Below are 22,041 nucleotides of genomic sequence, written 5' to 3'. Positions count from 1 at the left end.
TGGAAAAGAAAGGTGCTGAGCAGAATTCTCAGCAATGCCATCCAGAATATGGACTCACATGTTCTAAAATCTTGCCCACAGCACAACTACTCAGCAGACAGTGGCACAGTTGGTTCATTTCTCTATGTTGCACACAAAATGTTCCCTTTGACTGCCATGTGTCCCCTCATCAAAGGGCCACACACACATTTCTCTTGAATGGCTACTAGAAAAGTTTGCAAGGCATCCTGCTGGCTCACAGCACGTGAATACTTTTATATGCAATCTCATCCAAACCCCCAAATTGCAGGTTACAAACTAGTTCAGACAAGCTGCCTGCACTGCCTTGGAGATGTGCCTGACCAGGACCACAGATAATCCAGCAGAATTTGCAGACACAGGCAGAAGCAGCAAGATTGCACACATTTTGTGGAACTCTACAACTTCTCTGAACTGCTGAGTACGTGGGATTCCAGACACTCTTAATTATATTCCCAGCATCATATAGCTACTGCTCAAAGTCTCTTCATCTCATGTCACTAATTAGCAGTGCCTCTGTGCCAGAATGCTCTTGCTCTCTGTGTATCTAACACACAGTGAGTGTCACCTCCTCTCTGATCATCATCTTCTGCTTGCAGTGCAGCTTACATGATGCTTTAACGAGTGCAAGCACTTGCTCAGATCTAGTGTTAATTACCGTGTGCAGTAAAGGCAAGAGAACACCAGAAACCACTCTGAAGCAATGCTCTTAAACACAATCTCAGCTCCAGTCAGCTTAATAAACCAAGTCTCAAATATAAACTCTTCATTTTGAATTACACTCATTATAAACTTTACTTGTATCAAAACACGTAATGCACATTTCCCAACTTTTCTGAAGAAAACCTGCAGGCTTTGTTTGTTTGTTTTGAGCTTTTGACTAACAACAGCAGCAAAAAAGCCATAAAATGTTTTGTGCAAAGGAGTTTAATCTTAAAAGTCTGTTTTTTGTATAGGTAAAATTCCATCTAATCTGCTTTCAGGGAGATTTGAAGCAAATAAATGTGCAGATAGAACCACTACCCTTTAAAAATAGTTAGAAGTTATAGGTATAGCTCTAGCCAGAGTTATAATGAACATTTCCCTTTCAAGACTCAATAGTGAACAAATAAATGCATAAATAACCTGAGATTAATTTGTGGTTATAAGTTTGTCTTCTAGTACCAAACAAAAATAGTTATTCTTCTTTGCTCTTCTAACTAGGCTTACTAGGAACACTTATTTTTGGGAAATTTGGACAGGGAAGGCACAACCATACTATGAAAGGCTGACACAGGATTTTTTTGGGCTCGTGAGCCAAGCATCACTGTGTTACTCCAGGTTCCTGCATTTGAGAAAAAAAAACATACAAAGAAGGGACAAAGAGCAGTGAGAAAGGCTACCCACAAATCAATGCTTTGCTTGTGCTCCTAAATATGAAAGGGTAAATAAGGACTCTGCAGACTTCCCTTTCTTACTGGGGGGGAAGTTCCTGCCTGAAGCAACAATCTCATTATATAGAGCATTCACTACAGGGAGCACGAAGCCATCCCCTGGAAGGAGGAACAAATAAATGAGAAACTTTCTGCTGGCCAGCCTAAGGACAACCTCTGGGCTTTATGGCACAAGGACCTCTACTGCTCACAGATGCTGTACAAATTCAATTACACCACAGAGCACTTCAGTCCAGCTCCACAGTCCTTGGCTCAGATGAGTAATTACTTCCATATTCTATTATAAAAACAGCCATACTTTAATGGGCCTGAAGCTAGTGTGGATTCAGGGCTTCATTACATCTACTTTCTCTAAATGTTTCTCTTAATTATTTCTGGTCCCTAGGAGAGGCTTGAGGCCTTCCTCATTTGCTCTCTCTCCCAGTATTGGCTTAATTTCCACAGCAAAAGGCTGATGTGGAATGGGAAAAAACAACAAGCAAACAAGCAGTTTTTCAGCCACACGACTTCTTTTGGGGAGGTATGATTTCAGTGGTGATGGAAATGCCATATTAACAGCAGCAGCACAAGCAGCATTGCAAACACCCATATCTACAAAAAATAACCTTTAAGTGTTTGCTGCAGGCAGAGCAATGGTAGTCCCAATCCTCCAGGCACACTCTATGCATCTGGTGTATCTGAATTACCAGAAACTGGTGATTCTGCCATACAGAAATAAGTTTTTTTTAGATATGGAACATCATGCATCAACTGGCTCACTTCTTCCAAGTAAAAATGGGTCTCAACAATGTGACAGAAAGAAATTCCTCCACAACTTACAGAGCTGGTGGCACTTCCTGAAGGGTCCTTACAAAGATATATTGCTGAGATGTCAGGATCACTAGAATATAAGGGCAGAAAACAAAGTGTATCAGCCCTCACGTCTCCATGTTTTGAGTAATTAACTTTAACCCTGAGTGCTCAGACCAACTGCTCATGGAAGTGCCAGGCCTCCCAGTCACCTCCAGACCCTCTCTACCTCCATGACCCCGATTTCTTAGGAAAAGACCCATTTATTCCAGCGGGCCTGGAATGTGTTTGCTGGGTGTCACCAAGGACACACCATTGGGAGCTGTTGTGAATGATGCACCTCAGGGAACTGGAACCCAAGTCTCCATTTTCCACATGGCTCTGCTACTGAGGAAATCAGGGTGCAAATTTGTGAAAAGCCCTAATTCGAATTCCCTCAGATCCTGGGAAGGTCTCACTCACTCCTGAGGTATTTGGTGGGATGATGCTCGTCACACATCGGGGGTGAGGGCTTTCCCTCTGAGGTAAAACCTACACCCTGCTACACATGGAGGTGCTGGACCGTTCCCTTTAGGTGCTGGACTGTTCCCTTTAGCTCCAGCCGCATCCCAGAGCTACCACAGCCCACACCTCCCCGTTTTCAAGGGATTAAAAGGGGACAAACCCCGCCACGACGCTGGAGCAGTCACCTCCCTACCAGGCCAGGACAGGCTAGGCAGAGCCAGGCCCCGCCTCACCCCTCGGCCCTCTCAGTTACCTCAGGACTGCTCTGAGCTGAGGGAATATAAAACGTTGCTGGAGAAGCTGGGACAGCCCGAACCGAACCGGACCGGCTGGGACTCCCTCAGCCGTCTCGCGAGAGGAGCGGCCCCTCCCGGCGGGAAGATGGCGGCTCTCGCGAGAGGCGGCGGCCGCGGCTCTCCGTAGCTATAGCAGCAGGGGAGGGACGGAGAAGGAGGAGGAGGGCGGCCCGGGGCAGGGGGGGTGCGTCTCTTCGCGGCGGGACCCGGCACCGACAGGTATGGACTCGCTTCCTCCGGGGAGAAGCGGGGTCTCCGCAGCCGCCCTGAGCCTCACGGAGGCAGCGGGGCCGCGGCTCCGGCGGCGGGAGGAGAGGGGAGGGGTCGCTCCCCTCAGGGTTGTGCGGTCGCTCCCCTCAGGGTTGTGCGGTCGGCGGCAGACGCGGCTGCCCTGCTCTTGAGGAATGCTTTGGGGTTCCTTCCCTCTTGTCCCGTTCCCTCAGGAAAAAAAAAAGCGCCAAGCAGGTGGTGGTTCCTTCGCTGGGGCTCTCTCAGCCCCGTCCCTGCGGGCCGCCCCAGGGTTGGTGTGTGAGGGAAGGCGGGGAGGGGGCCGAGTTCCCGCCTTGCCGTGAGGGAAGGACCCTCCTCTCCCCCCTCCCGCCTGTCCTCCTGAGGGGGGAAAGGGTCCGAGAAGAAGGGTGCTGAGGGATAGGAAGGTGTTTTAGCATCAGGAAGGTTTGAAACGTCTTCCCTGCCGTGGTGTTCTGTGGTTCGTAACTCAGGCGTGCTCGGCTGGCGCGAAACTCGGGTGGGAGCTGCGTGAGGAGCGGCTGCTGGGTTACGGCACTGCCTGACCCTCTGGGACCAAGGTAGGCAAAAGCAGGAGCTGTGTGCTCTTCCAGTCTCTGATTTCACCTGAACACCTCACTTCGGTAAAAGGATTTTGAGGGAGGATTCCTGAGGATTCCAGCCCGAAGTAGAAACCGTAACAATATACACCTGCTTTCCAGACACTGTGACTTTCAGGTCTTTCCTCTGAGGGAAGCTGTTGCTGACTATTGTGGTGGCTGATCCTGCGTGTGAAAAGAATTCAAAGGGGTTTTTGCATCTAACAACGAATTATGAGTGCCCTAATCAAGGGGGAAAAAAAAACAAACCAACCCCAAAAAGTGTGTGAAACGGGAGGAAAAATAGTGGTTAATTTCTCATGCAGTTTGAAAGAAAGAAATGTGTACTGAAAACAGCCCATTCTAACCTTGTGCTGCTCTTTAGACTTGAAAATTAAAATCTACAAATCAAAAAAGTTTGTGCTGCAGTGTACTTGACGTGGAATAACAGCTTTGGAAACCAATTGCAACACAGAGAGTCTTGGGTTTGTTTCCAGAGGGAAAGAAACTACTGCTGTGCTGAGAACTAGGCTGGTGAGGTAATACATAACTTTGACATGACAGCTTTTAAAAATAATTACTACAAATGTGTTCTGGGCTAAATTTTTTTTAGAATGAGTCTGCTGAAATCTCTTCTCATTTAGGAAGTGATAGAAATAAAGATACTTTTGCTAGACAGCATATTTTAAAAATTCTATTCCAGCACCTAATCAAGCGTGCTGCATATCATTCAGGTTGAATTAAATAGGAGCCTTTTTTCTTTTTTTAAAATTTTAACTCACCCAGGTCAGCCTAGCCAGGAAACCTTTTTTGCCACAGTATTCTTGGGGTGGAGTGAGGGGTAAGGATGTGCTTGATTTGTCCATTACAGACAAACTTAATTACAGTCATCCCAGAGAATTTAGAAATTTGGGTTTCTTTGTGCTGGTGACAGCTGTAAAAGCATTTCAGTGCATTTCTCTCTGTCATTACAGATAAAAATTATGTCAGTTCTTCTCTCAGGTCTGGGTCAGCAGTCTATTTTGAGACTATGGTCACGAGTTAATTAAAAAGGATAATGTGAATTTAAGTCCCTCTTTATCCAGTCTGGGTGATGTTATTAGGCACTAAGCCTTCTTACACAAATTTTCATGGACACTACGTAGAAGAGAAAGTCTGTTTACTTCCCAGTTTGTGCAGTTTCAAAAATCTCATTACCAAGAGATGAAAGAATAGTGGCAGAGGTCTTAAGGAGTCACATAGTTGTAGTTGTAGTGGGTTCTGTCCACATGAATCAGGATTTATCCTGCATTGTGCTCCAGTGCTCTATAAACATATCTATGTGAAGAACAGTTGTGGCTGTTCCAGACAACTTTTAGTGCAACTGTGGAAAATGCAGCAAGTGATGCAAAAAGGAAACTGAGTCAGGAGGACAAAAGAATAATAAAGTCACAGTTTTGAAGCTTTAAAACTGTTCTGTTGCGATTTTGAAAGCCTGTGGAAAGTTATGTGCTGTTATGGACTAATTGTACATTTTCTAACTCATTTCTGAAGAAATCCTCTAAAGATGTGACTTCTCTAGTAGGAGTCACAGTAAATTGTAAATAGATTTGTTTCTGAGTGAGATCCATATGCAGGGAATGCAATTCTTAAGTGTGGCTGCTACAAGTGTTGTTTAAATATTTTGGCTACAAGTGCCTCATAACAAAACAGATACTAAATTTCATATTCCATTTCATACTCCATTTATAGACCACTGTAACTGTTTTCTTCAAAACCTTCAGCCTTACAAAATGCATTTTTGAGCCAAGATATCCAAAGAAATCTTCCAGCAGCACTGTGTAATTTCAGTTTTTAAACCTGCATATTGGTGTCTCTTCTTTCTCATCTTCTTTCTCTGGTAGTAAAAACCCTGCAAGCTTTGTACTGGGACAGAGGTAATTACAATTGGGCATTTGAGAGGCAGAAGCAATCCTTATTCACGGAATTATGTTCTTTGCTGTTGGTGGTGTAATTTTCACTGTTCCTCTGTCAGTGTCTCTAGGTCCTGGTCTGGAGATGATGCCTGAAGAACAGGAGATTACTTCTGTCTCTCTTCAATTTTTTTGTTACTTCCTTCTCTGGGCTGAAGTTGTTTTCAAGGAATGCAAATTGTAATGGTGAATTTTGAGTTTGATGGGAGCTGGGCTGAGGCTGACAAATCAATTTGCCAAGGCCAGAGGTGTCAGATGATAATAGCTGCCTTCATTACTGACCTGCTTAGCTTTGAACCAGTGACCTAGAGGTGAAAAGCACAGTATTGCATTACCCATCCTCTGATCTATCCATATGTTCTCTTGTTTAAAGTCCCTGTAGTCCTCCTAGACAGAGCAAGCAGTAAATATTGAGCATTGTTTGCACTTGTCAGTGCTGGAACAGTGTCCATCCCAATTGTCTTCTGTTTTGGGGGTGTGTGAGGACACTGAAGCAACAATTTCTTACACTCTGGCTTTTCTTGAAAACCCCTCATACAAATCCAACCATCTGGCAAACCCCAGCATTATCTTAAAACCATTAACAAAGAACCTATTGGTGCCACTAAGAGGAAAATAAAATCAACAGCTCTAAGTAACATACTGGGAGTTATTAATAACTTCAGGCTGCTGCTAAGAAAATGAACTTAAAGGAAATATCATTAGGTGCTGACTCATCCCAGCAGCACCTCTGTGTGTTGCATCCCCACTTAGCTATGGGAGCCTTTTCCCTGTGTGTTAGTGTTGTTACATCACTTCATTTGCTCTTTGTTGAGTACTTCCATGGAGCTTGGTGTTGTAAAAAGCATCATGGAAAGTTATTCCCATCTGTTTCCTGAGCTGGATTCAGCAAAATGTTTGAAATGCACAGACAGGGCTGCATAAGCTGTTTTCTCAGTCATTTTAAGGTAAGATGTTTCTATGCAACCTGCTGAACAGGAGGGGGTCAAGAAATCTAAATACTTGTCTAAGTTATTCTCAGTTTGTCAGGCTATTTCAGTAAGTTACTGTCTACAGGTCATAGTTTCTGTGAGCTGCAGGAATAATAACATTTACATTTGTGTGTACTGGGATTGTCCCTTTCTCTCCTTATCCCTCATCTTGCAATCCTTAATCCCATTCTCCTCTGTATCAAGGGACAGTGCTGTGAGTAGTCTCTACTGACTGACCTGCTGCCAGATCAGATATGTGAGAGGTGAATTTTCCTACTTTTCCCTCACTAAAAGTCCAATCTGGGTCTTTTTCTTGTACTCAGCCATCAGTTTTCATGTCATCTGGAGGTACCTCATAGAATGTTGGAAGCTGGCCAATGATTCTGTAGATGTGTGAAGGAAACAGGGTTTGGTCAGACTCTTCTGTGAACAATAAAAGTAGTTTGTTGCCTGGTTACTAACGAAATGAGGCTTATAATCATGCTGTCCAATGTATCTTTGATCCCATTTGTTTTCTCCCCCTTTTTCAGTTCGGGTATCCCACTTGGAGCCTTGTCTTCCTTTTTTTTGTACAGCATTTCTGGTACACAGGATGTGACCTGTACCTGTTTTGTCTTTTTTTTTTTAAAAAGTGTGACAGGACATGAACTCTGGTGATTTTTTTGCTTAATTGATTTGCAGTAGGCCCTGACTTGTTATGTTCTGCCATAACAGATTTGATGTGTGGACTTGGTCAAGTTCTCAGTCCTTGAATTTGAAGGCTGGAAGCCTGGCTTTTGGAATTACTTTCCCCTGTTGTCTTTTACAGCTCCAGAAAGCCAGACAGTTAAAACTCAGTTGTTTTTCCATCCTGTTGAAATTGGAACAGTGAATGTGGGTTTATTGTAGACATCTATTTTTAAATTGTAGTCAAGCTTACAACATGTCATAAACACTTCTTGGCTCAAAGGTAGGATTTTATGAGTATATATGTTGCAAAAAAGCAATAAGTGCTTGCTGATTCAGTGGTTAATATTGCCTTAAAAAAGCAGGTAGGATGAACTGTAATAAATAATATTCACATATTAATGTCTAGTTTAGAATTCTTTTTTATGGTAGTTTGGCTCACCAGAATTTATACAGAAGTACCCACTGTGTGCTTTGGTGAGAGGGAACAGTTTGCACATGAGAAACCTGCAGACAAATAAGGTGAAACTCTCTTTTTTTAAAAAATTTTTTCTCCTTCATGAAACTTGTTTTGGCACTTTACACTCATGAGTAAAGACCAGCTTCCTTGTTCATTCCTTACACTTGGTAAAATGTAAATGAGTATTTGTAGTAGATAATGTTTGGTGCCTGTAATTCTTGTAGTTTTATTTAAAAACAGAGGCATGTGCTTTAGTGCATTTTGCTTTTGAAAATAGTGAATGGACTAAAAATAGGTGAGAATGATTCAGACGTGGGAGACTGCTTGAAGGGGAGGAATCCTCTGTCAGAATTAGCAAAAAATGTTAAAATAAGTGTTTTCTGGGAAATAGTTAATCAGTGCAGTGTGTCACAAAGCAGAGGGTAGCAGAAGACTTCCTGATCCTCCAGCTGGTATTCCCAGTAGAATGAATTTATAGATGAATCAATAAACAACAGCTAATGCATCTCAGCACGTGGGTACATGAGCTGTATTGTGACATGGAAACAGATTAGTGTCCTCACTAGGTCTGCCTGTTATTCCAGAAAATAGGTCATAGTGGGGGAAAGGCAGGGAAATTAAAAAAGAAAAAAAAATAAATTACTTTTTCATTGTGTATTCTGCCTGTTCCCTAAAACTTTTCCATTCTGCCCTGCTGCAGGCATGTTGAACAGGTAGACAGCAAAGCTTCATAAAATTTGGGATTAGGAAACTGCAGCCTTCTCTGTGATGTCTGTTAGGGACATTGCCATGGACAACAAATCTCTGCAATACTTAGGTTGTAATGGATGATAACCTGGGGTGTTTACAGAAATGCTTTTGAAGTATGTTAAAAGAGGCATTGCCAACCAAAACTTTCAGACCCTTTGATTATGGATGCTTGATAGCTTTTAAATAGAGATCTATTTATTTTTCTCAAAGAGAACAGGGAAGGAATGCTGCAGGGTGAGCTTGGCAGTGCTACAGGATAAAATAGAATTTTCATTGCAAGTGCTTGTTTTAAGGCTCTCCTAATTAGCTGAAATTCTTGAAGCCAGAGAACTTCCATGAAGTTTTCAGAGAAAAAGGCTTTTTTAAACACCAAATTAGACATGACTCTTAAAATGCCTTTTTTTCGGGAGAGGATGGGCAAGAAGAGAATGTAACTTCCATGCTAGCAAACAGGTATTTGCTTTCTCCTTCTAGATAGCTGGGTTTAAGACTCTCAGTTTGCTATGAAAATAGCCATGTTTTGTGAAGAAACACCTTCTGTTGTGCAAAGGTATTTCTTAAAGGGCTCTTTCTTTTGGAGAGAAATAAAAAGGTAGTTTAATGAGTTTTGTAATGTGTTTCCTCAGTCAGTCCATTTACCCTTGTTAATAACCAGAGCAGTCACATCCAGCAGTATAATTATCACAGACATCTTTTTGCCTCTTCCCCATTGTGTTGTTTTTCTCTGCTCACTTTTTACCTGTGATGGGTTCTCCTCTGCCTGTTTTTCTGGTATGGCAGCTGCAGCCTGCAAAGGTACTTTGGCAATTCCTCTGCAGTGGCTTTTTGCTCTGGCAGGCAGAGAGGGAAGATGAGGGACTCTTGTCATCCCTACCAGAACACAGAGTTCTCAGACTTAAGGATAAAGAGTGACATTTTCAAGTTGAAGTTGCTTTTTCTGACTGCAACCCAGGGAACTTTCCTAGGCAGAAGCAGCAGTACTAGGAAGATCTTATTCTTCAGGATTATTCTGCAAATGAGTACATGAGATTTTGGGAGAGGAAATGTGGAAAATGTATGACTGCTGCAGTCTCATGCCCAACTGAATTCCTTAATTCTGCTGAGAAAAAGCATTACTTCAAGTATCAATTACAAAATTGTGTTGCTTTTACCTCCTCTGAGGGGTGTAGGCACTGTTTGGAGTTAGGATTGACATAATTTATCAATAATTTTCAGCCCTTGACGTTTTTTATCTCATGTATGCATAAATAACTAAAAAATATGTAAAACTGAACAAAAACCTAAAGCCTAAATTAGATTTCTAATCAGTCTTTTGAGTATGAGGTTAGAGCAGAGACCTCCTCTGGGGGCTTTTGTAGTCTGGCTATTCTGTGCTTCTGATTTACTTGTTGCTCACATTCATTTTCTTCAGCCTTCTTTGTTCTTAACTCCATGAGCTGATCATTTGGAGTGCTCAGTAAATTCCTTCAGTAAGAAAGGCATCACATGAGACTGAAGAATTAAATCTTGGGAAGAAAAGGAGAGCAGAGAAATTTCTGTCCAACTGTCCCCAAAAGCTGCTGAGGCGTGGGCAGATTAACTCCTTCTTTGAAGCATATTTCTCTGAAGGTTTAGGATAGACCAAGCAACCACTTCCTAAGAGGACTTAACCCACCTGTGAATTCCTATGTTCTACATTTCAATAGTTAGTGGAGGAACTTGACTAAGCAAGCATTAATTTTGGTAAAAGAGGATTCTGACAGATACTACAAAACATTGAGAACAGATTGTAGCTGTGGGTAAGGTATAGCGTGATTTAGATTATAATGCACACAAGAAGAATTCAAGCAAGGGAGCCAGCACACTCTTTCTCCTGATAAAACTGAGACTCAGCTTCAGGCCTCCCAGCTCTGTTTAGCAGGGCTTTGAAGCAGGTCACCAGGGCACCATAGAATGAGCTGGTTCTGAGCTCCTTGCTTCAACTAAACTTGTTTAGGGTGGTTTTTTTTTTTTGTTTTTTTTTTTTTTTTTTTTTTTTGGTTTCTTTTTGGGTTTTTTTTGTGTGGTTTTGTTTGTTTGTGTTGTTGGTTGAATATTTTTTCTGTTACTCATAAGCAAAGACAGAGGCCAAAGAAAAAATTGTTGTTCCAAGTGCAATCAGCTGTTAAGCAGACTGAACTGCATACATGTTTTTAAAAGAATAGCATTGTCAGTTCCTTTTCAGTCTTTTAGAAGAAAGAAATGCATTTAGATTTAAAGAAGTTTCTGGGAGATTTTTTTTTCTGAGACTTCACAAAAAAACACCCTTTTGTCTTCAGAGTTATGTCATGAGAAAAGATACAGAAACTGTCATACTTTCTGGCTCCTAGTATAATTAGTATGGTTTTACAAAGAGGGTACCTGCTCTACAGTGAGTTTGTAACAACTGAAAAGCAGTTCAATAAATAGCTCACCCCTTGCTTTCCCTCACAATGATCTCTGTACACCTCCTCCACCATGACTGCAACCAATAAATATACTTTTGGAACATGAATTAATGTTTGAATTTGCCTTCCTCTGCCCATTCCCATTGTTTAGCTGTGTAGTCATGCACTTTGAATTCTGCCAACATTCTTTGTTCTTACCAAAAAAATCCAACAACAACAAAGAAAACACCCAACTTTTACTGAACATAGAGGGAAGAGGTGTCAGATGAAATGAAGGGGCTTCCTTTCCCTCCTTTTTTGGGTATTTACCTGTTAGCCTGTTGGTTTAAGTTGTGTTTTATTTGTCAGTGTGGAGAGAAGTTGCCTTAGCTGCTTATCAAAGGAGTTTCCATGGACTGATAGTATGACATTAATGAGAAGCAGTGATGATGATTGGGAGTCTGTTAAGGACTGGTGAAGGCCAGCTCTGGCCTTCTCTAAAGAGGTTGTGGAAAACTCTTGTTCTTCAGGAAGGTGATAAGCCCTCAGTCCCTTTTAATGAAAGCCAGGGTTTGTTTGGTTTTCTTGTCATCCACAGGTACTCAAGCTTGGAACAGCATGAAGGCTCTTGTTTGCTAGTTCTGTCTTTAATAATGCTGTCCTTGAGCCTTCATCTTAGGAGCAGCTTTCCTTCTCAGAAGGCACAGGAATAGTAGCACAATGTACTCCTTAAACAAAAAGTATGTTTGCCAACAGGAGTTGATAAGTATTTACTTTTCTGTTTGTGCACTTCTGGAAAACCATTCTTTGTGGTTTCCCAGTTAGATTTTGCAGAGGAATTTACTATTGATTTTATAAAAACATAATAATACTAATGGAGCACTACACCTCTCAGTCTAGACAAAGCCAATCACTTGAATTCTGGCTTCTGAAACACAGGCACTTGTAACTTGGTGTATTAGTAGGAACTTCCTGGAAAAGTTAGTGGGCACAGAGGTGTGTGCAGCCTTTTTTTTTCTCCCTGTCTGGCCTTCACAAAATAAGTGACACAGCTGCAAAGTCTAATTACTTAATCATTCCTTCAAGTGTTCAGCACTCTTTGCAGGTTATAATTATCTAAATTGCTTTAGAAAGGGAAAATCATACTCTTCTGCCTCAATAGCATTCACTGAAAGATTTTGAGTATTGAATTTGGGGAAAGAGCGGGGAGGATGTGTATGTGTTTGTCTGTCATCTGCCTGGTTCTTGGGAAATTCAGTGCCAAATCCAGTGACTTCCCCTAAGCTTGCTTGGCTTTAATGTCACAGCTTGTTTATCTTCTTGCCCTGTTGGCAGATTGAGATCTTTGGAATTATGGTTTTGAAAATTGCCAGTTGGAATTAAGAAAACTGCATCACTGCCAAAAATTCGTTTGACATTTTTATAAAGAAACCTATCTTCCTGGAGGAAATACCAGCATCTTTGTGTACTTTAAAAGGCAAAATTGCTTTGGAGATTCTTTAGTCATTAGGGAAGTTTTTCCTCTGTTGCAGTAGGATTTTATCTGTACATACTGGTAGTGCAGAACTTATTTGGAATTTAGATGAGGGTAAAGTAGAGTAGCATTTGTTGTCTTTTGAATTATGTCTGCTCTCCTGCTTCCACAAGCAGAGTAACCTCTCTCTTGCAGACAGAACTTTCTCCCAGGAGAGATTTTCTGTGACTTTGGGGACTGTTGTTGCCTTAGGTAGCAAGCCAGGATTGGAAATACAGACATTTTCCCAGCTGAAATCAGTCCTGTGTTCTTATGGTGGTTAAATTTCAGCCTTGCTCCCACTGAATGTAGTAACAGGAAAATATTCTTGCTGGTACCTGCAGGTTTCTAGATGCAGCCAGAATGGCAGCATTGAAAGCTTGGGGTTAGCACTGGCACAGGTTTTATGTGTCATCTGACTGCATATAGAGTTATGTTTTCATCAGAAATATCACTCTTGCCTGGTAGAAAAGATAATCAGGTGGAACTGGGAGGCAAAGTATTAGAATGTGTTTCCAAAATGATGTAGGTGTGCAAGAGGTACTAATAAAAAGCCATGATATCTGCTTTGTAAGTAACTGGGAAATAATTTGATGTGCCAGGTGTGTTTATAACTTAGGCAAGACCTGCCACTTTTATTAAGCCCAGTGACATTGCTCACTCACTCAGCTCTTTGGGATCCTCTGCAATAAGGAGAGGAAAGGTGGGTTCACTGTCTTGGAAAGGGCTTGTGGCTGGGGTTACACTGGTTCTATTGCTCAAGCAGTCTCAACCATGGCCTAAAGAAAATGTATAAAGGAGCAGTATGGAAAGCCAAGGAAAGTCTAAAACATGGCTCCTCTGGGTTGTTTTTTTCTCTTTCTGACTGTCAGTAGTTCAGGGAGATCTGAGCTTGACCTAGCCAGTAGTCTGTAATTGCCTCTGATGGACCTGTCCTCTCTTAGTTTAGTACTTCTGAACCAAATTGTATTTTTCCACAGGCAGCCTTCCTGTGGTAGGGAATTCCACTCTTTATGTGATGTATAGTAACTTTGTATCTCCATATCCATTTTTAAACCTGTAACCTGGTGATTTCTCTGCCTGCCAGATGACAGTGCTGTGAAATAATGCCTGATGACTTGTGCTATGAAGACCTCCAGTGAAGTCCCCTGGTTGCCTTCCTGTCTGCTCTTCCTGACTTCTTTTGCCATATCTGCAGCTGTACCTTAATTCAGGGATGTGGTGGCAGGCATTATGTACAAGAGTCAAGCACAGTGTATTTATGTGGGTACAGCTTGTTAATTTTATGTGCTCCAGGAAGATCTTGGTGAAGTCTGTGTGCAGGGCCATGTGGTTTACAGGCCTTGATACACATCAATTTTTAGCACTTTTACCACTGTAGTGTTTGACTGTGGCTTTGCTCCTTGTGAGGGAGGTTAGCCCTTGCTGGGAGTGCATTTGTGTTTAATTATCCCATGGTGTTCCAGGCAATTTCACAGCTTTCTAGGTTGCTTGTGGAAGGTGTTTTTTAGTGAGACAGTGTGTTGTCTACTCCTCTATTTGCCCTGGCTCTAGATTAATTCTTGCTGTGCCCAATTAAGCATGGATAACAAACATCTGTGTCTGCAAAAGTAATGTTGGCAAAAGTTGTGGGGATTCAGTAAAATATGAGCACTTACTTAAAGGGAGCTATGGATGTGATCTGATTTTTTTTTTCTTTTAAATGTAATGAGTTTGAACTCTGCAGTTTCAAAGCAGCCAGTTTTTAAGTTGCAAAACTGTTGGGCCATCCCAAGGGAATTAAATAGAAAGAACAGGCTGGCAGTCTCAGTTTCTTGGTAAATCCTTAAAGGAATAAATGCAACTTGTTTGGTTTTAGGTTTAGCTTATCCATTCAAACAGTAACTTGTTGGTTGGGTTGGTACTATGAAAAAGATGACAGCATTTAAAATTTTAGAGGAATAAGAACTGGGCCACTGCATCATCCCTTTCCACTGGGTATTGATTCCATCAGCCTTCCCTGTCACGTTGTGTGGAGCTGTTCCCCAGGTTTAAATGTGTTAGAATCAGGGGCAGCTGCTTTCTGTGTCACCTCTCCCTTGCCTGCTGTGATGGGTGTCCAGAAACAGGGCTGCTTCTGACAACCAAGGGGCTGAGGATGGATTTCATGTCTTTGCTAGGTAAGCAGGAAGTGCCTTTTTCTGTTTGAAATTCCAAAGGAACCTCTATGAATCCAGTTATCAGCAGGGTTTTCACTTTTTGGTTGTTTTTATGAGAATTATATTTTGAGTCTTTAAGCCCAGAGACTTCAACAGATGTACTGTGGCATGGTAGCATAAGTAGCCAGAAGTGATGGGCACAGAGGCTCAGGGTGCTGGAGGAGGTTAGCACAGAACTGGGAGCAGAATTTGGCTGTTCCAGCACTGTCACATCCCCTGAGAAGAGGAAACAGATCTTGCACTGTCTGTGTTCTAGCAGAAATAGTTCTAAAATCTGTGAACTTCTTCTGGGGGTGGGAGGAAGTTCTTGGGGGATATACAGAGCAGCATAATGAAACTACATTACAATGAGTTCCCATGAGATAGCAGGTGATCTTGGTAGTGCAACTTGTGTGCATAGCTATACACAAGGGAGAGAAATCAGATATTACTCAGGATCTCATCAGCATGATTGAGTCTTTCTCTGGACATGGATTTATCATCAGTGATTATTGCTTGTAGTGGGTCCTGACCATACGGACAGGATGCAACTGAGCTTACAGCTACAACTAAGCATACCCAAGCACTGGGAATACAGACTGTACAGATACTCAAGTTCTGTTAGTGAATTCTTAAACTAACTCTGTGTTTGGGTTGAATTCCAGAGTGGCTGTGAAGAGAGCATAGAAGCTAATGGTGGCAGATGGTGAACTAGGTGTGAGAGAGCTCTTACTTCTATTCAGGTACAAAGGTAATATTAGGAACCTGCACCTATCTTGTTTTAGTGGCAGTGGAAGGATCTGTGACACATTTAGCAGCAGTGCAGATCATGTCTGCAAAGTATGCCTCTTGCCATGCTAATTTTCCTAAACATATCAAGTTCTTCAGCTCTGAGCTGAAATGATTGCTATGGGAGCTACACTAGTTAATCATAGAAAAGGAAATCAGAGGTGTTGTTTAATTCTCTTTCAAAATGTACTGAATGCCAGCCCGCTCCAAATGGGCCAGTAAAATACTGTCTAATAGTGATTAGGGCTAGTGTTAAATCTTGCTAAGAGGATCAATAAAAAGAACAGTAACATTTGTAACATTCCTATCAGTTTCCAAAACCTTAATCTTTTCTAAAGTGTGCCTTTAGGAAAAAACAAACAAACCCTCAAACCCCCACCAGCTAAAGCCTGAATATTTGTCTTTGTAAATTACTTTGCCTGGTCTGGAAGAATGTGGTAAGCTGTTAATTAGTGACTGAGCAGTTGCAACATAAATTTTCTTTTTTTAGTGCAGTGTCTGAGATTTCCCTTGAGTACACCTAGCCAATTCACTAGTGGCTTATGGTAACTTGTTTTGCTCCTCAGAGTAATTGGACTAGAAATATATTCCTCAGTTAATGCAGTTCATCTGATGGTCAGCATCTTGTTAAGTCATGATAAATCAGTGTTTAACTTCCTACTTCTGTGGTGGGCAAAGCAGGGTACGTCTGGAAGGGTATTTTTTTTCCTTCAAATACATTGGTAATTATACTGTTAAGTAGATAAAAAGTCAAATAGTCCCCAAAGTTAAGCATTAATTTACCATCTTAATCTTCGTAAGTAGTATTTGCATTCTTTTTCTTCTGATGTTAAACTTGTTAGGTTTTGCTCTGCTATTTGTAAAGTATTGTCATAAAATTATACAATGTGTCAGAGGAGTTTTGGATAAATTTTGGGGCAGCTAATTAAAGATACTGTTGCACCCTGACTCTCCTCATTAGCAATTGTATTTCTGTGTCCTCCTGCTTCTGTTCTCTGGTATTCCTGGGGAGAGGAAATTTTTCAATAAAGGGAAGGCCTGGAAGGCTAAAGAGTGTGCTTAGTGTGTGCAGAAGATAACGTTTGTATAATCATTGTATCGTTCTTGTGAAAAGGAAATAAACAATTCGGGTGCATGGCGAATACTCCACAATACACTCAAAAAGCCATAGGTATTAGCAAAAAAACCAGCAGTCTTTCAACTTTTTTTTTTTTTCTTCCTGTTCTTGTTTGCTGTTTTAAAAGAAGGAAATGAAACATTTACCTCTTCAACTGCCACACATGCCTATGTACTATAGCAAGAGTCTGCTGTTACTTAGCTTAGTTTTGGGCACCTCATTGGTAAAAGAGGTGGTGTAGGAATGTGCAGAGGGGTCACTGGTTTTGTGCCTGGTGCTACCAGAGCAGACAGAGCCAGAATATCTGCAGGATCAGCTGTGTCAGACTGAGTCTCATGGGGCTTTTCCTTTTTTTTTTTTTTTTTTTTTTTTTTAATCTGCAACCCTTTATTCAGTGTGTGTGAACAAAGTAGGCAGCCCCCCACCCAGCCCAGCTCTAGCTGGGTGTGCAGAGACAGCTTTTGTAACTGACCCAGTGGTAATGTGCTAATTGCCATCTGCTATTGCTCTTTCCTAGCCAGTGTGGGATTGCAAGGCTGGGCTGCAGAGCTCAGGTTCTCTTGGTGTCACAGGCTTATCGTGGGTCTCCTCTATTGCCACTGAACTAGAAAATGTTTAGAAGGACCCCTTGCTCCTCTGGACCTCACCCAAGTGTGTTTCCAGCTGCCAGTACCACCCAGGCTCTGGAATGTGAGGGTTTCTAAGATGTACTTGGAGTTAGTGCTGTGAAAATACCCTCAAAACGTTAGGAGTGTAAGTGAGCAGCAGTCAGCACAAGAAGGAAATAAAAAGCAGGGAGGACATCAAAGATGGTTGGCAAATCTGAAGCAAACCTTTTGCATACTTCTTACTGCTTGGGTAGGTTGTTTATTAGGCTGGACCTGATGAAATTTATCCTTTGGCATGTTAAAGAAAAAAACAAAACAAAGTGACAAAAACTATCTCAGTACCACGAGCTGGTACTGGAGGTGCTGGAAGACTTGAAAAAAGAAAAGGGGAGCTGGAAGAAAGGAGCCAGGAAATTAGAGACCATTCATCTTCCACATTTTGAATGAATTCTTGCACAAAGTCTAAGCCTCTGGGAAAGAAAGAGCATGAATCACAACCAACATGAATTTAGGAGGACTAGATGGATGTGCCAGCTTGATTTTCATCTGTAACATGACAGTAAGGCTTGAGAATGGACAAAGGAAGTGTGAAGGGTCATGTTTTGATACCAGGGAGTTCTTTGGCACCGTTTCATGCAATAATGTTACAAAGAAGGGAAGAAATGTGGCCAGGAAAAAACTGATGGTTGAGTAGGAGCAAGATTGTGGGATAACTGTGCCTGGTGGGTGGTTATTAATGATTCTCTGTGAAAATGAGCTGCTTGTATTGAATGTGGATCCACCTCAGGCTGTTGGGTCTGTGCTCATTCTGCTTCACTTCAATCTTTTTGCTAATGACCTTGATTAGAGAGCAGAGGGCTTACAAAATTGATTCACAAAAAATGCCCTCAGAACTTGGGAGGAATGTATATACACAGGACAGAAGTTTAAGAGCATGGGATTATTTTGAGAAAACTGAGAAATCCTTGGGAGATAAGCAGGCACAGATTGAGATTCTACCCTTAAAATCATTAAATAGAGTAGAGAACAAGTAATTGGGTAACAGTTCTTCAGAACTGGTGTTGAAAAAGGGGCAGATGTTCTATTGGGAGGGATAAATAAATGAGCATAGGATGTAAAACATACTGAACAATTTATTCATTTTTTTAATCTACAGGAAAGTCCTCAGCTCAAGTGTTGCATCTGGCTAGGGTAAATGCCCCAAGGAGATGGAGCTCAGCTGAAGAGAGGCTGGGAGAAGAGTAATAATTTGGGAAAACAGGGCCCAGTAGGAAGGACTGGAACAATTTGAACTGGGAAGGGTTGGAAGCATGCAGGCCCCCAAGTTAGAGGCACATAAATTGTGTATGTAGTAGGCTATTTCAAGAAGGTAGGAAGCTGTCAGGAGTAAGGCCCATCAGTGGGAGGGAGGGCAAGACAAGTTATTTTAATTAAGCTATTGCAAAAATGCAGATTAAGTGTTGGACCAGGAGCAAAGGACCAGTTCCTGAGATGGCTGACTTGCTTCTCAAGGCGTTTTCTTTATTTAGCTGTGTTTTGAGTCACAACATTATCTTAAGGCTGAACAGGCTGTATAGACTTTTTGGAATGTTAGTGATGGAAAAAAAGAAAAATTGGTCATTTATTAGTCTGGACCTGATGTGCATGGGGTTGGTATGTGGAGACAATTCTGGGACAGTACTCACTAGCCCAAGTGATGATGATGATGATGCAGGCAGCCTCCATCTTGCAAGTCCTTCCACTTCTGATGTCCTCTAACTCAGTAGCTCTCATCTTGTTTTTCTTGGTGTACCTGACTACATAATTATTAGGTACACCATGCAAGAGTTTCAGCTCATTTCTATCTGCTTTATGCCCTTGACAAACCTGTCAATAGCCAACTTTTATTTCTTTCTCATTTTCCTAACGACTTCAGTTGTCAGGCCAGCACTTTGAGGACTCAACATATTATTATCATAAGAAAACAAGGAGTGTACTGCAGGTAATTGTTTTGTTTATAGAATCTTTCCCAATTTCCATTGTGCATTTCTCCACTGAGAAATGAGTGCAGGCTCAGTTACCTGAGGCTGTAACATGTGTTGTTAGCATACTTGGAGTCTCTGTTTGCATTGTTATACTCCAGAGCACACGTCTGTAATCATTGCAGTTGGAAATTACCTTACTTGGCAATTTTAGCTTCTGTTTTCTCCAAGGGAAAGAAGTGATTGCATGAGTCTAAGCCAACAGCTTGTGTACAGAGGAGCCAGCCAAACCTGAAGTCTGTGCCCCAGAGTGGGATTTGTCACAGCTTCAAGCACATTTTAATGGGACTTTTTGTTTAAGTAAATGTGAAGGAAATTCCATCACTCCAGTATTCCTTCTTTCTAATAATTTATTGTAAGTTGCTTCCAATCACATTTTTACCCTCTTTTTTTTTTTTTCCCTTTTATTTTTTTTATTACTTCTTTGCCATCTTTAGATATTTATGTGGGGAAACCTGCTAGATCTCTGGTAGCTCTTATCCCACTATTTTCCTTCTCCATCCCACAGTGAATTTGGCCTAATGTCTAATGTTTTTTTTCTTCATTATGTACCTTGCTTTCCTAGCTGGATGGTCACATTCATTTTATCTGCAAGGGGAATGTTTGCTTACTTTGATTATTTAAATGTTCATCCTTAGCTTTCAAACTTCTAGACACATGCATATGGTAGAACCCAGAGGATTCTGTTTGCTCAGGTATTTTATTATTTTTTAACCATCAGAGCCAGGAATCCTTGCTTTTAAAATGCAGACTTAGAGCTGGCTGTATGAATCTAGCAGGTGATAGAGATATTTGGAATAAACAGAAGGACCCTTGCTGTACAAGGATGCGAAGCAACACAGCTTATCACCCATGAACACTCAGTGATAAAATAATCTTTGAAAAAGTTGCCAAAGCTGCTCATTTTCTGAGAGAACTGCCAGCAGCATGTGCCACTGGAAGGCTGAGACTCCTAGGTAGGAGGAATGTGTAATAAAGCCATCCCATGGTACAGAAACTGCAGGATGTTGCAACCTCAGCAGCCAGCTCTTAAGCACTATCGATGCTTCTGGATTCAGGAGACAATCCAGCATCTGCTGCAGTCCAAGTGCCTGAGGTCTGGGAGTGCTGCCCTGGTGCCAGGCCATGGGTTTGATGCTCAGCAGGCTGGGGGATGGAGCTGCTTTCCCCTGCTGGGCTTGGGTAGCTGTGAAATCCACAGCAGCAGAGGTTAAGGTAATTCCAACAGATGATGTCAGGTCAACAGATTATTTCATGTTGTGTCTTACCTTTTGAAAGCCATAGGTAGACCAGAAAACTCATGGCTTCTTAATTTTATTTTTATTTTTTTTGTCTTAATCATCACAGGTGATTTTGATGTGCCTGAGCATGGAGTGGGACAGGGACCACCCACTCACTGGAAAGCAGGGTTTGAAAGTTTGAACTCTCCTTGCAATACAAGTAAATGATGGTTGTCCTGTGTTAGAAACTTTGTCATTTGAGGGCAGTTGACTATTAAGTTTATTTAGGCTACTGAATGGGCACTGAATTTATTTAGGCTATTAAGATTTAAAAAAAAAATTAAAATCCAATGGTCTTAACTGAAAATGGGGTTTAGAAGTGATTTTCTTGTGCTTTCACCGTGCAAGGCAGGATGGAGCAGAACTTTTAATTAAGTCTTGCACATTCAGCAGTGGTTAGCTCTGGTGGGTGGGAGTATGTATTAAGTGTGTAGGTTTAATTTAATAGTTGGTTCTAGGGGAAGGCAACAGGAAGGCAGGACAATAGTCTGGGTAAGCAGCAGGGCTGCAGACAATAGCTGAGCTGTCAGCTGTGAACAGCCAACTTCCAGGCTCCAACTCCAGCTGCAGAGCTGACTCTGAGAGGGTGGGAGCTCTGTGATCAAAAGGGACCCAACAGGGTGATGGGTGACAAGCACCCAGGACATTTGGGTTTTGTTATGTGACATTTTAAAAATGATTAAAATAATTTTTACTGAGAGAAAAGTGCATTGGGCTCTATTTAAATTTGGCATTTAAGCCTATCAATACATAAAATAATCCGTTTTAAATACACTTTAAAATAAAATCCCACTTATTGCTTGCCAGTAAAATTTTAGGAAATGAGATGCTGCACTGAAACCATGGACTGATAGCCTAGCTTCTGACTTTTTAATTATAGTTTCATTGTTCCATGCTGGTTCTCAGCTCAGAAAGAAAGATGAAAACCCAAGAAACTTTAATCTTTCAGTATTTCAGCAGTAGAGAACCAGATCCCCTACTTCTGAAAGTCTTTAGCATTGGGGCTTTTCCTGTCAGTATCAACATAATTGGTTTCTCTCAAACACTCTTATTTTAAAGTACTTAAAATAATGTCATAGAACTTATGTCCACGTGCAGCTTGAGGCTAGAAGGAATGTGGAATTCTATTTTTTTAAAATGTGCCATATCACATTCAACACTTTCTGAGAGATATTTCAGAAATATATCCTGATTATTTAGTATAGGAATCCTAACCCCAGTAAAGCAGAAGCACAGAGCTTACAAACACTCAGGAAAAGAGGGGTGGGGAAAAAAGAAAGGTTTGAACATGAGTAAAAAGTGGTTTGTGGTTTTCTTTTTTTTTTTTTAATATGTCTAAAAATATCAGGGGAAATAAAAGAAATGATCTCTCTAGGGGAAAACAGGGATTCAGTGTAATTCAGGTATTTTAATAAAGGTGTCATCTATGATGTCTTCCTTATAACCAAAGCAAAGCAAAATGTTGTGTCTGAGGCACAACATATGT

General features: G+C 41.4%; 1 protein-coding gene across 1 annotated transcript in view; it reads left to right on the top strand.

The window, feature by feature from the left end:
- The first annotated feature begins 3,207 nt into the window (after positions 1-3,207).
- USP54 (ubiquitin specific peptidase 54) overlaps positions 3,208-22,041 on the top strand; it is an 87,022-nt gene continuing 68,188 nt past the window's right edge. The window contains exon 1 of the mRNA XM_030453131.1: positions 3,208-3,259. The gene's annotated coding sequence lies outside the window, so the exon portion shown is untranslated. The remainder of the gene's footprint in view (positions 3,260-22,041) is intronic.

The sequence above is a fragment of the Calypte anna genome, chromosome 6 (genome assembly GCF_003957555.1).
Source record: "Calypte anna isolate BGI_N300 chromosome 6, bCalAnn1_v1.p, whole genome shotgun sequence".
In the NCBI taxonomy this organism is placed as follows: Eukaryota; Metazoa; Chordata; class Aves; order Apodiformes; family Trochilidae; genus Calypte; species Calypte anna.
This window is presented reverse-complemented; position numbering and strand designations above follow the sequence as displayed.